This window comes from Lygodium microphyllum, chromosome 24 (assembly GCF_053477565.2).
Source record: "Lygodium microphyllum isolate KBCC chromosome 24, Lygodium_microphyllum_v1.1.10, whole genome shotgun sequence".
Taxonomy (NCBI): Eukaryota; Viridiplantae; Streptophyta; class Polypodiopsida; order Schizaeales; family Lygodiaceae; genus Lygodium; species Lygodium microphyllum.
Genome location: NC_141158.1, coordinates 99,831,842 through 99,847,257, shown reverse-complemented (window position 1 = coordinate 99,847,257; position 15,416 = coordinate 99,831,842). Strand labels below are relative to the sequence as shown.

The 15,416-nt window shown below is 39.8% G+C and overlaps 1 pseudogene; it reads right to left on the bottom strand.

Moving 5' to 3' along the window:
- Positions 1-1,428: 1,428 nt before the first annotated feature.
- Positions 1,429-2,856, bottom strand: LOC148015443 (uncharacterized; annotated as a pseudogene).
- Between the last annotated feature and the right edge of the window lie 12,560 nt (positions 2,857-15,416).

Sequence of the window (15,416 nt, the reverse complement as noted above, 5' to 3'; positions counted from 1 at the left end):
CTTTTAAGATAAATGTTCCCTATATACAAAATGCATTATAAAAATCAAATTTTAACCTATATTTAGCACTCATGACCCCCTTCCTCCCTACCATTTTAATATTGTGTTTGCAGTGGTACGTGGAGAATGTTTCATGTCATCTTCTTATCTAAAAAATAATAAATCATACACTATAACATGGAAATGGGGATAAGTTGAGACTAAACCTCATGCCTTATGCCCAACATACATCCACAAACACATTTATAATTTTTTGGGACATAAAATCTATTTTTCTCTATATAAAATCCATTTTTCTTGATTTTTTAAAATAAATTAATATATTTTTATAATTTCTCTGAGCCAAAAAATTAAGTTACACTCTAATCCATCTTGATATTCAATTTTACCTAACATGAGTTTAACTTTAAATCGAGTATGCATGAACCAAGCAAAGACAAAAACCGAGCATGCAAAGCGGAGCAGTAAAAAAGAGCAACACGAAGAGAAATGATAGATTTCAACCACTATAGAACCAAAATCACACCTCTTATCTACTCTAATTATTTATTGGAAACTCTCAAACCTTACTTACAACACTATGATTTGAAGCGACAAGAAAACACTCCATGCATGCTCAAATTTGATAATTAAACCATATGATAGAGATTAAAAGACCCGAGGTTGTCAAATTTTTCAAACCAACCCATACAATACTCATAGTCTTAGCACAATACTCATTGTCTTAACACAACACCAAAAGCTCAATACACTTCACACCCTCTCTTCTCCACACTCATCATCTACAAAACAACATCCTACTCTTCTCCCTTTGTTGGTTTTTGTCTTGATTGTATCATAGGAGGCATCCTTGCTCATCTCCCTTGCAACTTCCTCCAAATAACATGGTAGTACACTACAATAAGAATTTTATAAACCGCATTTCATTAACATTTCAAAGCACATGGCAAAAACTCACACACAAAAGCATATCATCCTAGAGTGCATATAATGTCCTAAATAAGTCAATAGTAGTAACCTTGACAAACCATGACAAAACACAAGTCAATAGTAGTAACCATACTAATCAAAAGGGCAGCCATATGCATCATCCACTGGCTCACTCTCTGAAATCTCCTTGTTTGAGCTTGACTGATCTCTAGTACCTGTAGAAGATCCCTCTACCAAAGGTTGTAGAATGCGACCAACAATGTCAAGGTCACTATCAAAAGAATAACAGGGGTGGCCAAATGCGATGCATGCATGCATCAAAGGGGCTGTACCACTACCCATCTCCAAAGCCAATCCTCGGGGAGGACAAAGAGCCTCTAGAAAGCATCGCACAAATCTGACACTCTGTTGCACACCTAATCTCAAATGTGCCTCCTCGCCAACCTCCAATACCCTCGCAGTATCTAGGAATTAGTGACGAATGACATACCGCAAGAACTACACACCATGATCATGCCGTAATGTGGCACTCTCCTGAAGACTTAAAGAGGCCATGTAGCCTCAATGTGTAAAAGTAGAAGGCATCCATATGTCGCACAATAATGACAAAAAATAGAGACATGTCACAAACTAATCAAGAACAACAAAGCACCAAGAAAACTAAGTGTACAATAACCATGTCAAATACCTCTACGTCAATACCCTCAATCATAACCTCATCCATGAAGTCTAAGTCATCAACTATGAATCTATGCACAATCTCCAACTCACACCGCGGGGCATATTTCTCCACCCACGAGGGAGAGTCCCCTGACCAAGAGAAATACATGTTAAACATTGACAATTACCTAACAATCCTATTCACAAGTACCTAACAATCTTATTTACATATTTCTGACTCAAAGAATCACCTGAAATGGAGGTAAGACAAACAACCCATCTTAAGTCTGCCAAACAAGTTGCTGCCACTCCAAGTCCATGCCGAATATGATCCTGTGACACCTTGTTTGGCAATGGAACACCGTCTCGTCCATGGGAAGATCCAAGAGCACAAAGTCATCAGCCCATGCCACCGTCTTTCTTTTTCTTATACTCCACCCCCAATTTATTGATTTCATAAAAAAAATGTATGGATCTTTGCATAATCCTCATTTCTAATAGAGGATGCAAAATCCTTACCCATACAAATATAATCTCCACATCCAAATGAAAAGATAGAGCAATCCAAAGAAGCCCCTCCTTGTATGGACAAGAGTGGCACATATTCTTTTTGGGATGGTTCTAGGACGTGAGGATAGACCTAAATACAAAAAAAGCATAACATACAAAACAATCACGGCAAGTATAATGAATGAACAACAAGCATAACATACCAAACAATCGACTTGCACATATCCATAAAAAGAAGCATACCACTATGAAAGCTACCATGCATACCAACATTGAGTGGTGGTGAATTGTCATCAACAAAAATTTCACGATCTAAAACAAAACATAAATCTTTATTTTACAAGGAAGCTATATAAAGTATCCAACATAGAGAGCTAGCCTTCTCTAAGTTGCATGAGACATGAATATGCAAAGTGAAATAAGTAAAAGTCACATGTACTCTATGTCTTACTAATTTGAGCTTGCTTGCCTCTTTGAGCATGCTCACCCTTTTGCGCTTCCTTGCCCCTTATTTGATCACCTTCAGAACCACTTCTTTGTTAGAAAATTAAAGATTAAGGAAAGAGAGGAGACAGTTGTGGAAGCCACTTTACCTTGACTCAAACAGCCACCACTTGCACCCTTTCCCTTTGATTTTTGACATTCCTCAAACTTAGCTTTCTCACTTGGCAATACATGGGGCGAGGGCATGTCAATCCACCAAGGGCATGTCTCAATCTCAAATGGTGAGAGACCAATCATATTCTCCCCATACATAGTCAAATCTTTGTTAATGATATCCACCCATGTTTTACAAGCCTTGGGCAAATCAGCAAGCAGCTTGAGGTCTCTCAAGTGTAAAAAATACATGGAATATTCAAAGATAATTTATATGGGTCCCCACAAACTACACACTACAATGTCAAACAAAAGGAATTAAAATAGAAAACCAACCGATAGAGCAATCGACAACAAGCGGCTGCATCAAGATGGGACTGAATAGGTTGATCCTCTTTTTTTTGGACTTTTCTTTAGCACCAATTTTCTTAATGTTGCCAAAAATATGTTTTCTGCCCTCATATCGTATGGATGCTCTATGGTAGTTGATATTCTTATGTCTTGCTCCAAAGAACGAAGTGCATTCTTTTCTACCATGCCTAGCAACAGTTCCTTAGACAACCACCTACAATGATAGAAATAATGAAAGGCAAAAAAACATGCAAAGCAAAGACAAATTTTTTCTATGAAGCATAGAGATAAAGAAAGAAAAGTGAAAAACTCTTACGCTTTGAACTCTGTGTTTGTTGATGGCATACCATGGGTATTGCAAATAGATCTTGAACTCTCAAGCAATCTCAACCTAGTTATCTTTTTCTCTGCACTGACAGATGAGATTGCTATCAAATTCAACTTTTCAATACCCACAATGGTGTCCACTCCATCAAATTGAAGAGAAAACAAAGTTTCTCTCCATTCCTTGCCAAGGGATGGATTGATAATATTCAAAACCTAATAAATATACCAAAACCATTTCATATTAGTAGGAGACAAACACAACAATAATAATGCTAAAAAAATCAAACATTGCAATACATTTTGCATACGATCAATGTACTTTCGTTGCAACTCAGAGGAGATCTCCTTTTCTTTTAAAGCCCTCTCCTCCGCACTTAGACCTTTTGTCATTTCAACTACTTTGGTCCTTACTTCCTTTTGAAACTCAACCTACAAAATTTTGGGGAAATCATTGCATACCATACTTTCTAATCCTCTCATAACAAGAAAGAGCCCAAATATATATCTACTTGGTAAACAAGCTGGGCCAAATCCTCTCTAGCCAACGGGGGAAGAAAGTGATATGAAAGGCACCCTCAAAAGTTTTGAGGTCACACAGATTCTACCTCCTTTCACTCAATCAAGATTTTCACAAATGCTCAAACTTCGCCGATGGCAATGCTAATTGTGGGCAATGGAAAGGGTCGTCTTCAGAAACCCGATGGCGTCTGATGAATATATAATCATATTTGTTTTAGTATTGCAAGCCGGTTCTCATTCTCTGACAGTTTTGCCGAGTGACCACCCTATGATTGGCCACCATCACAAATAGTGATCTCCTCGAAAGCATCATGTCAGGTGGAAGAATGCTTTTAGTTAGTGGCAAATATATTCAATAAATGCATCGTACTCATTAATCAACTATTTGAAAAGGATATATATAGAGTTAGAGTGAGAGCTATGGATAGATATTGGTATATTAGTGGTGAATATAGTCATTAAATGCATAAACTAGTGGTGCAAATATTCGATTTTAAATGCAATCATATTTGGAAAATATCAATACTCATATCTCAAAAAGGGAGAATGATTTTGGCCTGCTTGATATATTTTTAGACATTTGTCAATAGCTGCATCTCGCAAGAAGAATGGTGCACGTCATTGATATTCATTGCTTTGTCTCTTTGAAAATTTTATCCGTCCATTTTGATTCAGAAGATGTAATTTTGACATAGAGAGAGCTTCAAGAGTACTTCTCCTTAGGTAATAATAACTTATCAATGGAGAATCAAAGCAGTGTAGTGACTAGGATAAAGCTAGCTGATGGTGTTTATGCATTTAAACTTACTACAACAATGCCAAGGGAATGCACTGTGTCTACTTTATCTCTACATTTCAAGGATGTTGTGCATGGTAGAGATGATGGTGGGCATATATTATCATCAGTAAAAAATCCCTCTTTTTCCTGTTTGGGAACTCCATCAATCCTTGAACCCTGTCTATCTAGTTTAGGGACACCCATAGAAAATAAAGTTCTCAGTATATTGTCTTTGATTAGACTATTGCATGTTAACGACACTCTTCTCGATGCTTTAATGAATGCATCTGAAGTTAGGAAAGTTTATGAACTTCCATCACAATACGATGGGGATATTGTTTTTGAGCTCCCTATTGTGCCACAAGGTAAGCCAATGGCTAGGATGGAGCAAAGATATGATGGTCATGTGTGGGTGGAGTATAACACATGTACAAAGGAATGTTTTGATGGTGTTTTTAGGCATAGTTATTGTGGGGGGCATCTAAGATGTTGTAATGTGGAGTGCCCATATTATGAGCGGACGAAGGGAAGCAATCAATCTCAATGGAAGGGAAAACTTAAACATGTGCCTAGAATTGGGTTTTTAAGTTCTGAAACTAGCACTTTAGTTTGTTGACATTGCTCTACTTTACCGAAATGCTTGGATGTGTGTGAGTCTTCTATTTATTATTGCTACCCTACAGATAGAACTACTACAACAAGATGTGTCATACATCAAGGTAGTCAGAGACATCCAGTGTGGTAGTTGGGCTGTCAAAAACAAATGAGACTTTTGTGCATACTTTGGTGCAAGATAGAGCTTCCCATGACCTTTATGCAAAGTGTAAAAAGGTTGAGACATGTGTAGCTCAAGATATAATTATGGACATTCTCTTTGATGACACTGATATCACTCCTGATATGGGAGATTTGGGGGTCGAGCAGCTTCTGGAAAGAGTTACACCTCTTGTACAAAGAAAAAGGTTAGGTCTAAACTTTGTTTACATTTTTTTGAAACTCACATGTTGCAATGCTTGACTTTTGGTATTTAATTAGGATTCAGAGATCCATGGATATTGCATGTCAAAATGTGAAGGGATCGGTTCTTGGACTCGAAGCATTACTGCATCTTAAGGAGAAAAAAAATAGGCGATACCCTTTCTTTCATAGCCTCTTATTTCCAAACCAGTTGGCAAGCAATGTGGAGCCTCGTGTATTTAAGATGTCCTCTATGGGTCCTGGAAGTGGGATCAAATTGGTTAATCAAATGAGGTCAGGTGGACCATTAGAGAAACAATTTGTCCACTTTGATCATGTGCACAAGACAAGTGGCTGGACCACAATGAGCGCAAATGTTTATCACCCTTTTGTCAGAGGATTGCTTACAATTGCAGTAGGTGAGTTCAAGGTGGAGAATACAAATGCATAGTTTTTATTTTGGACTTTGATGAATGAAAGGTTGCAACAATGTGGATTTAAGAGTGCAGATTTTGCAAGTTTCATGGCTGATGAGGCACAAGCAAATTGGCTTGCAGTGCGTACTGTTTTCAATAAATGTAAAAGGAATGTGATGATGATCAAGGAATGCTCATGTTCTTTTCATTGGGAAAAGAGTATGCTGGAACATACACAAGTTTGTATCAAACCACAATTTCAAGAAGAGCATAAGGATTTGTGTCGACAATGGAAAGATGCACCAAATGAAGTGTCAGTCGCATCAGCAAAGGACAAACTTGTTACATTTTGGAGTTTGGGACATGCGCATGAGACAGAGCTACATTCATTAGAGACATGGTTATCTTGGTGGGAGGTGCGGGGATTTCACTACGCAAAATGGGTATTGACACAAGAGGGTGGAGGTCCCTTTGTGCCTACGATTAATCTCTCAGAGTCTAAGCATGCATCCATACGAGCAGCTTTGGGATACGCTCAACAATTTTTGTTCTCTATTTCAGTTTGCAGACCTTGCCATGTAAGTCTTGCAAAGTGCCCATTATAAGGCCTACTTGACAAGAAGACATGAGGGGTCTGGACCGAGTTCAAATCAAATTAAGAAAATATTTATGTCCAGAGACGAAGGGGTTCAAGCAAAAAAAAAATCTTGTGGACCTTACATCAATAGTGTTGGAGGAACAAGATATTGTGGCTCCAAATGTGATGCGTAAGAGAAGAAATATGGATGCAAAAGTTATACTTGATACAGATAGTCATCCGCCAGAATATGAGAATGTTACTATTCATGTTCCAAGACCAAAAGGGGGTGCTTCATGCATTCATAGGACCCCAAAAGAGTGTGATGTTGATGTGAAAGAATGGGCTATCTGGAGAACACCACCCAAATGTCAATCTACATGCTGGGTATTTTGGAAGGGAGAGCCAAATGCTGTGGAGCTTTTGTTCTTGACAAGAAGAAAGGGCCACTGAAGGGTATTCGTGCACCTTGCTTCAAAGGACATCAACAATATAAGGATAAGGAGAGTTGGCAGATGTTCTACTTTTGTCCATCAAGTGTAATTCATTCAACTAGAGTGGATGAGCAAATTCAGAAGTCTTGTGGGCCACCTCCACTTCTTTGGAAGGTTGCTAGAGGCACATGTTTGTCTGCAAAAGAGATAATCAAACTCATTAATGCAGTTTTATTTTGGAGGGTGTAAAACACAATGTTTCCACTATTTAGACAACACCATGCAATGTTCGCCCAATGAGCAAAGGTGATGGCCACATTGTAAGATGGAAGGAGAAGATAAGCAAGGCAAGCCAAGATTGCATTAATAGAGCACTTATAATGGAAGGAGAGGTAGTGTGTGAGACAAGTAGAGACACACATTTTTTGGATTTCCACAACTAATTCAAAGAAATCTGGAATCTCCTTTGCAGTTAATGTATGCAAGTTTCCAAGGTGCTCTTGTCCAAAGTTTGCTTTGAAGGATTTGAAAAAAGAGTCGTGCATGCCATGTGAGCATATATATTTTGTGATCATTAGGGTGTTTGGTTTGCAACCTGCAATACACAAATTTATGCACCAGATTGCAATTACAAAGTTAGAGCTTAGTCAAGCACTCTCGGGACACCGCAATATTCCTTCTACTAGTGTTATATAGAAGGAATGTATCTACAATGTTTGGCATTTGGTTGGATTTTTTGATCCATTGCGAAAATGCGGAAATTGCAGGGAAGCAAGAAATTAAGTTTGCGCCATAGATAAGTTAGTAACTTTTGGGACATCTATAAGTTCTTCTTCTAGTGTCTTATAGATGGTTATATGTTGTCATTCCTTTTTTAGTTCATTAAAATAGAGTCGCATTTTGAATTATGTTTGCGCTTTCTTGATTGAGACAATATAAGTTTATATAGCTAATGTCAATAAGTTGTTGTTGTGTTGTAAGTTGTTGCTGTGTTGTTCTTGTGAGGAGAATCCCATTACTAGGCTTGTGTATGCACTTTCTTTGAGAATCTAAAACTTTAAGATATGACTACGAGTTCTAAATGACATTGTCAAAACAACTTGCTCGGTCTCTTGCCGCTCGGTTTGGGTCCTCACTCGGTTTTTTTGTGCTCAGTTTTTGGTAATCTTCACCTAACATGAATACAATTTGATTGTCCGAAATGATGAAAATACCATTTCTTTAAAAATATGCTTTTTGGGTTTTCAAAAATTAACAAATCATGATTATGAGCATGTATTTTGAATTTTACAACACATAGCCCTCAAACATATTGCAACCAACCATCAAACTATTTTTTGTTCAACATAATGAGAATCACATCATAAATTGTCAAAAAAAGATTCGAATTTTCAATGAAAAGGGTCTTACCATCTTTTCTCAGGTTTTGGGAATTAATACTTGCATTTTGGGCAGCCACACTGAGCCCCCCATTAATACTCAAACCATATTGGCCATCATTCCTCAGCATTCATATGATTCCATCTCACGATCTGATGGAAGCCGGCGGTCTTCATTCCAATCTCCTCCCATTTACTTGCACATGAACATCCTTCAAGACGAGAGGGAGGGAGGAGAGAGAAAGACTAGTTTCTCTTCTTCCTCTACAGACCATCATTTCCCATGTGGAGACAGGTGATTGAGAGCAAAAATTTTGAGGAGGCTTGTGTGTTCAATCTAATTGGGTACTTTCAGCCCCACAACCCCCCTTGATCAATCATGATGAAGGTGCATCCATGCTAATCGTATCAATTTGGAAAAATGCACCACAATCCCCTCCATAATTAAAAAAAATTGGGCTCAAGGCCCCAAAGGGTCATGCCCTTTAATTCTCCAAAGGCAATTCACACCTCGAGTGCCCGATCTTTAGCTTCTCCCACATTCGGTGCCCCATTTCACTTTCAAGAATTTTGTGTGTCCATCTTGAAGTTCTGAACTATGGGGAACTTGTCCTACTTCAATCCCGCACCCAAAAAAAATGAAAAATCTACAACCACTACAAAGTCTAGCTTTTGAAGTAATTTGAATCCTCATCTTTCATGGTCATCACTTAAAATTGTCAGATCCACGTCTTCCACTTTTGTTTAGCTTTGAATTCCACCTTAAGTTCTTGTAATTTGGCACTTATCTGGCATTTTCCCAGTGTTTAAATTCCACTCTCATCACATGGTATACATCATGCAAAACAAATGAAGGACCAGTAGCAATTTGCAAATGAACATCACCTATACCAACAATATCACAAGCCTAATCATCTCCCAATCTCATAGAGCATGTTATATGACAATAGGTATAAAACCAAACATGATGTGGGGTCACATGGAGGAAGCCCCTAAATCAACCAACCAACATCGGTGGGAGAAATTTTATCTTTCATGGATGCAGATAGAGAGTAACACGCAGAGTGAAGCAACATACTTCCTCTCTAATTCACCTCATTTTTGAAAGAACATAAGTCAAGTATTTACAAGTCCAAAAGGACCATTCACACCAACCATAAAGACTAGAGTACCGACTTATTTAATATACCTGACTAATATAGCTAGACTAGCTGTGTCCAGCTCGGTCAAACACATATGAAAGAGCTTGATATTCTAACACTCCCCCTCAAGCTCAAGACATCATCTGTACTCCAAGCAGCTGTCTAAAACCACAGAACTTATCTTTACCCAAAGACTTGGTAAAGATATCTGCAACCTGTTCATCTGTCTTTACATGCATAAGATCCACTCGTCCTGCAAGAACCATCTCTCTGATGAAATGGTAGTGTACCTCTATGTGTTTTGTCATGGCATGATAGACTGGATTCATAGCCAGGAGTACACTACTCAGATTATCACATAGTAACTTCACTGGAGCATCTACATGTATGTCCAAATCAGCCTAAGCTTGAGCTGCCATGAAATCTCGTATGCTGCCAATGCAGCACCCCTGTACTCTGCCTCAGTACTCGACAAAGCAACCATAGGCTGCTTCTTGCTGCTCCAGCTAATCATGCCGCTACCAAATCCAAATGCATATCCACTCATAGATCTAGGTCATATGAGCAACCTGCCCAATCTGCATCCGTGTATCCAGTCAATATCAAGGGCTTATCTCTGACATAGAACATCCCATACTCTACAGTGGACTTAACATATCTCATAATGTGTCTAACTGCATCCAAGTGCGGCTTTCTAGGCTTCTACATAAACTAGCTTATGAGCCCTACAGCATAGCTCAAGTCAGGCCTAGTGATGGTCAAGTAAATCAAGCTACCAACCATCTGCCTGTACATAGTCACATCCTCTACTTCAGCCCCAGTGTTCATGTCTAGCTTGACATTCTGATCAAGAGGTGTATCCAACGGTTTGCATTCAACCATGCCATACTTCTTTAGCATCTCCATGGCATAGTGCTTCTGCATCAACCATAAACCATTTTCAGCTGGAACTACCCCAATGCCCAAGAAATACTTCAGTTCCCCTAGGTCTTTCATGTCAAATTCAGATTTTAGCATCTTCATTACATACTGTATGCCCAAGTCATCATCACCAGTGATTATCAATATTCAACATATATGACCAGCACTACCAAGCCACTATTAGTCTTCTTTGTAAAGAGGCTGTGATCAGCCCTACCAATAGCAAAACCCAATCTCTGCAAGTAGTTACTGATCCTAGCATGCCAAGCTCTCGGAGCCTGCTTCAGCCCGTACAGTGCCTTTTTCAGCCTGCATACATAATGTTGAAAATCAGGGTGAATATACCCTTCCGGCTGAACCATATAAACATCCTCTGCTAGGTCACCATTAAGAAATGCATTCTTAACGTCCATCTGCTGCAATTTCCAGCCTTTAGTAGCAGCCAAGGCAATCACAGTGTGAATGGTTGCCATCTTGGCAACAGGGCTGAATGTTTCCTAATAATCAAGTCCATACTGTTGGGCATACCCCTTTGCAACCAGCTTGGCTTTGTATCTCTCCACACTGCCATCTGACTTGCATTTGATTTTTTAAACCCATTTGCAACCAATGGTCTTTTTCCCTTCAGGTAGTGGCACTAGATCCCATGTCTTATTTCCAGCCAAGGCATTCATTTCTTCGTCCATGGCTACACACCAGTCCTCATCTTTCACTGCTTCAGCATATTTATGTGGTTCTTTGATCTCCATCACTTTTGTCATGTAAGCATAATGCTTTGCAGAGTAGCCACTGTATATCAACCTATCAACAGGGTATCTGACCCTCTACGAGCGTCTAAGCTGTGGTGCACTACTCGATTCCCCTCTCTCATGAGGCGGAATATACCTGTTCTGCCTTGTGCCAGGCGTATAGACAGTCGGAATACCAAGTTCGCTGTCTAAAGTATCAGCAGGCTCATAGCCAGAAGTCATTCTACCAGGTGTCATCATACCAGATGCATCCTCAATAGCTTTCTCTTTTCCTTTGCTGTCCAAGACATCATGTCTCCCCCTCACTGACATACTAGTGTCAGTGGACGGTGAGCTCCTCAATCTCCCTGTCCATGGGGATACTATCTGACTACTAGGTCCTATCATAGCAGTGCTCTGCTACAAATCAACTGTAGATACATGAGTGGAAGGCATATCGGATGGCACTGCAAATGGTGATACATACCAAGAGCACATCTCATCAAAGATGACATCCCTGCTCACCAATGTCTCCCTGGTAGAGGGATCATAGCATTTGTATGCCTTCTTCTGCTGCGAATATCCAATGAAAACACACTTATGTGATTTTGGATCCAACTTCTTTCTTTTCTCATCTCGAATATGCACATAAGCAAGACAGCCAAAGACTTTCATGTGACTTACATCCGGCTTATAGCCATACAACCTCTCAAACAACGTCATCTCGTGAATATCTGCAGTGGGAGTCCTGTTCAGAATGTATATGGCTGTCGTAATAGCCTCTGCCCAATAATAAAGTGGCATATGCTTTTCGTTCATCATGTCCCTAGCAGCTTCCATCAGAACCTTGTTCTTTCTTTCAGCTACTCTGTTCTCCAACGGAGTGTAGCTACAGGTTAGCTGCCTACGAATGCCATTTTCAACCAAGAAATCATCAAATTCATTTGATACATACTCTCCACCACTGTCAAATCTCAAGCAAGATATGTAGCATTCAAACTCCTTCTCAACCTGTGCTTTAAATTGTTGAAAAACAGTAAAGACCTCATCTTTTGTTTTCAATATGTAAAGCTAGGTATAGAGACTGTAGTCATCAATGAAAGATACATAATATCTGGAACCTTCCATAGATGCATTATGAGCTGGCCTCCAAACATCAAAGTGCACTAACTACAATGGACGTGTACTCTGCCTTACATGCCTGACAAACGGCAGTCTAGACTGCTTACCGAACTGGCAAGCATCGCATACATGACCAATATCTGAATATTGGAACTTGGGTAAACCTGTAACCAGCTGTTTCTTCTGTATAATTTGCAGCCTTTGCAAATTGACATGCCCCACTCTCTTGTGCCATATTTCCAAATCCCTAACAGTGCCAGAACCATGGGCAAACATAGTTGAATTCAGCTCTGGCAAAGAAGCATCAAGAGTAAACATTCGGCCATTCCTGTGACCACGAGCTATCAACTTGCATACATTACCAAACTCTTCAATAAAGCAGCCATGTTTATTGAATCTAACCTACAAGTTCTGTTCCACCGACAGACAGTAGGTTCTTCGTAATCGATGGGACATGCAATACATCATGCAAATTTTTCTTTCTGCCATCATGAACCACAAGAGGCACTTTGCCTTTATGTTCAATGCTATGATGCGTGTCATCACCTGTGCATACATAGCCATGCTTTTCAGCCACCATATCCATGAACCAATCACCGTGAGGTGTCATGTGATTCGATGCCCCTGAGTCAATGTACCACACTGCATCATCATATGATTTTTCAGCAGCCTTATCTTTGACATATTGCATGGCAAATAGTCTATCACCAGAGTCATCTGCCTGACTGGACGTAGCATAGTGTCCATGCTGTTTGCCCTTCTAGTTTCCCTCCTTCTTCCAGCAGTCCTTCGCAATATGCCCATACTTTCTACAGTAGTGACAATCCTTATCCTTATTTGGATTGTATGACTAACACTGCTACTGCCATGAGCCTCTGCCACCACGGGAGTTAGATCTCCCCCTACCTCAAAAATTTCCACCACCTCTTGCATTTGATGACTGCTGATTGCTATTACCATAGGATGCATTCTGCTAGCCTCCTCTGCCAAATCCATAACCCCTACCACGGTTGCCACAGCCACGCTGATTCGAGTAAAAAACTGCATCCTTATTCTTTGAACTACTTGACCCTGTAGCTAAGCCAAGCTTCACCTCTTCATGAATCAATAATGCAACCAACTCATTAAAGTCAGGCATTTAAGCCCGCACAGACACTGAAGTGTCAAAAGACTTGTATTCAGGACCCAAGCCATTCAAAGTCACTGCAACCATATCTTCATCTTCAACCTGTGAACCAACAAATGCCACTTGATCTACTATGGTCTTAACCTCTATGACATAATCATGTATGGATCTGCTCTTTCTCTCCATGTTATTGAATTTATGCTTCAATTGTATCTTCCTGGCCTTGTGGTTGTGCCATAGTATTTGACCAATATATTCCATGCATCTGCTGGGGATTTACAGTTCATGATCTGCATCACCATAGCATCCGAGATACATAATGACAGCTAATGTAAAACCCTGCAAGCTCTTTCCGTCCAAGCTCGATGTGCTCGTCTTTGATCAACTGTAGGATTCTTTTCTGGAACTTCAGGTTCAGCCTCAATACATGTCACTAAGTCCCAGTATCCTTTGCCTATCAGAAAGTTCTCCATGCGGAACTTCCATATTGCATAATTGTTGCTATCAATCTTTTCTCCCACAATCTGGGTTATGTTATCAGTTCTATCAGCATTTGCCATGTTGTAGACCTTGCCTGACTACCTGCAAACCAAGATCTTCTTAATAGTTTAACTTCGGCCCGAAACTGTTTATGACAGTTTTTTGCAATTAATTGCAGTAAAAAACCAGGGTATTTCAGCCCACTGACAACCCAAAACAGCCCACAAACAAGTGGCCTAACCTATAGGTAAAACAGTCAGTACAAATGCTATGTATTTACTTCGGTTTGAACTCCTGCAACCTCACTGCCAGGATACATACATGCAGCCTGAAAACTGTAATTCTATGAGTGACCAGCAGTGGTTTCAAGCCCAAAACTGAGTGGTATACATGTCATACATGTCCCAAACTTTCATAGATAGTTGCTAGTACATGTGTTAAGCCATACATAGGCATAGAAGCACAAAACAGTATATAACCAGCAGATATGAATGTCGTAAATACATTCCCAGATTTCAAACAGCCAATGCACTGGCAACAGGGATTGATTTCAGTCCCAAAAAACCATAAAACATTTGCATCACTTCCGTTTCCAATGCTCAAGCATTTAACAGTCACAAACCAAGTCTTCAAGTACCTGTGTGGCTAACCAAATCAACTAGTTCTTCCAAGAACAGGAGTAACCAATTAGTGCTTTATGTCTGCAAATTTATTTTTTTTTACAATTTTCAGCCTATCACAAGCTCTTAGATCAGGCCATTCCAAGCTCCAAATTTATGTCAAAATACCCAAGAAATATGACATGTCTTCTACCAAGCATCATGTGCTACATTCAAGCTCAATGTACATGCCAAAGAGCATCCAAAATGCAGACACCACGAGTGTATAATGTCCCTGTAACTCCAATAACAGTTCAACCCTATGTATTCAGATTTGTACAACTCTATTACAGCTCACACATGAGCTCCCACAGGGGCAATAGCAAAGTATACCCTTCAAGAACCTTCCTTGGTATGCATCCATGCTCTATGCCACTTGACAAGTGCTTTTCACCTTAAATCTCTGCCAATGAGAGTAGCCTATTCATAGGCGCAGTCCATGCAGACAGTTCAGAGTATATTCAGATCAGATTTGATGGTAATGATGATGAATGCCCACTTGTTGATGCTCAATGGAGCCTTGGTGAGCCTCCAAACAAGCCACACACATTGCTTATACCACAAAATGAGCAGTGCATATGATAGATCCCAGCCATGGAGTTTAGCCTGCAAAACAGGCGCAACCACGCTGCCAGGACTGACATCTGCTGCTGCACAATTTGATGGTTATGTTAATGATGAAGCACTCACTAGTGCTCAAGTAATCCTTGGGAGACTCCTTAGCAAGCCACAGCTCCTCCTTCAAGCAATGAGAATCCAATGCTCAACAATGCATACCTCTGTGTGACCATTGATGGAAATGA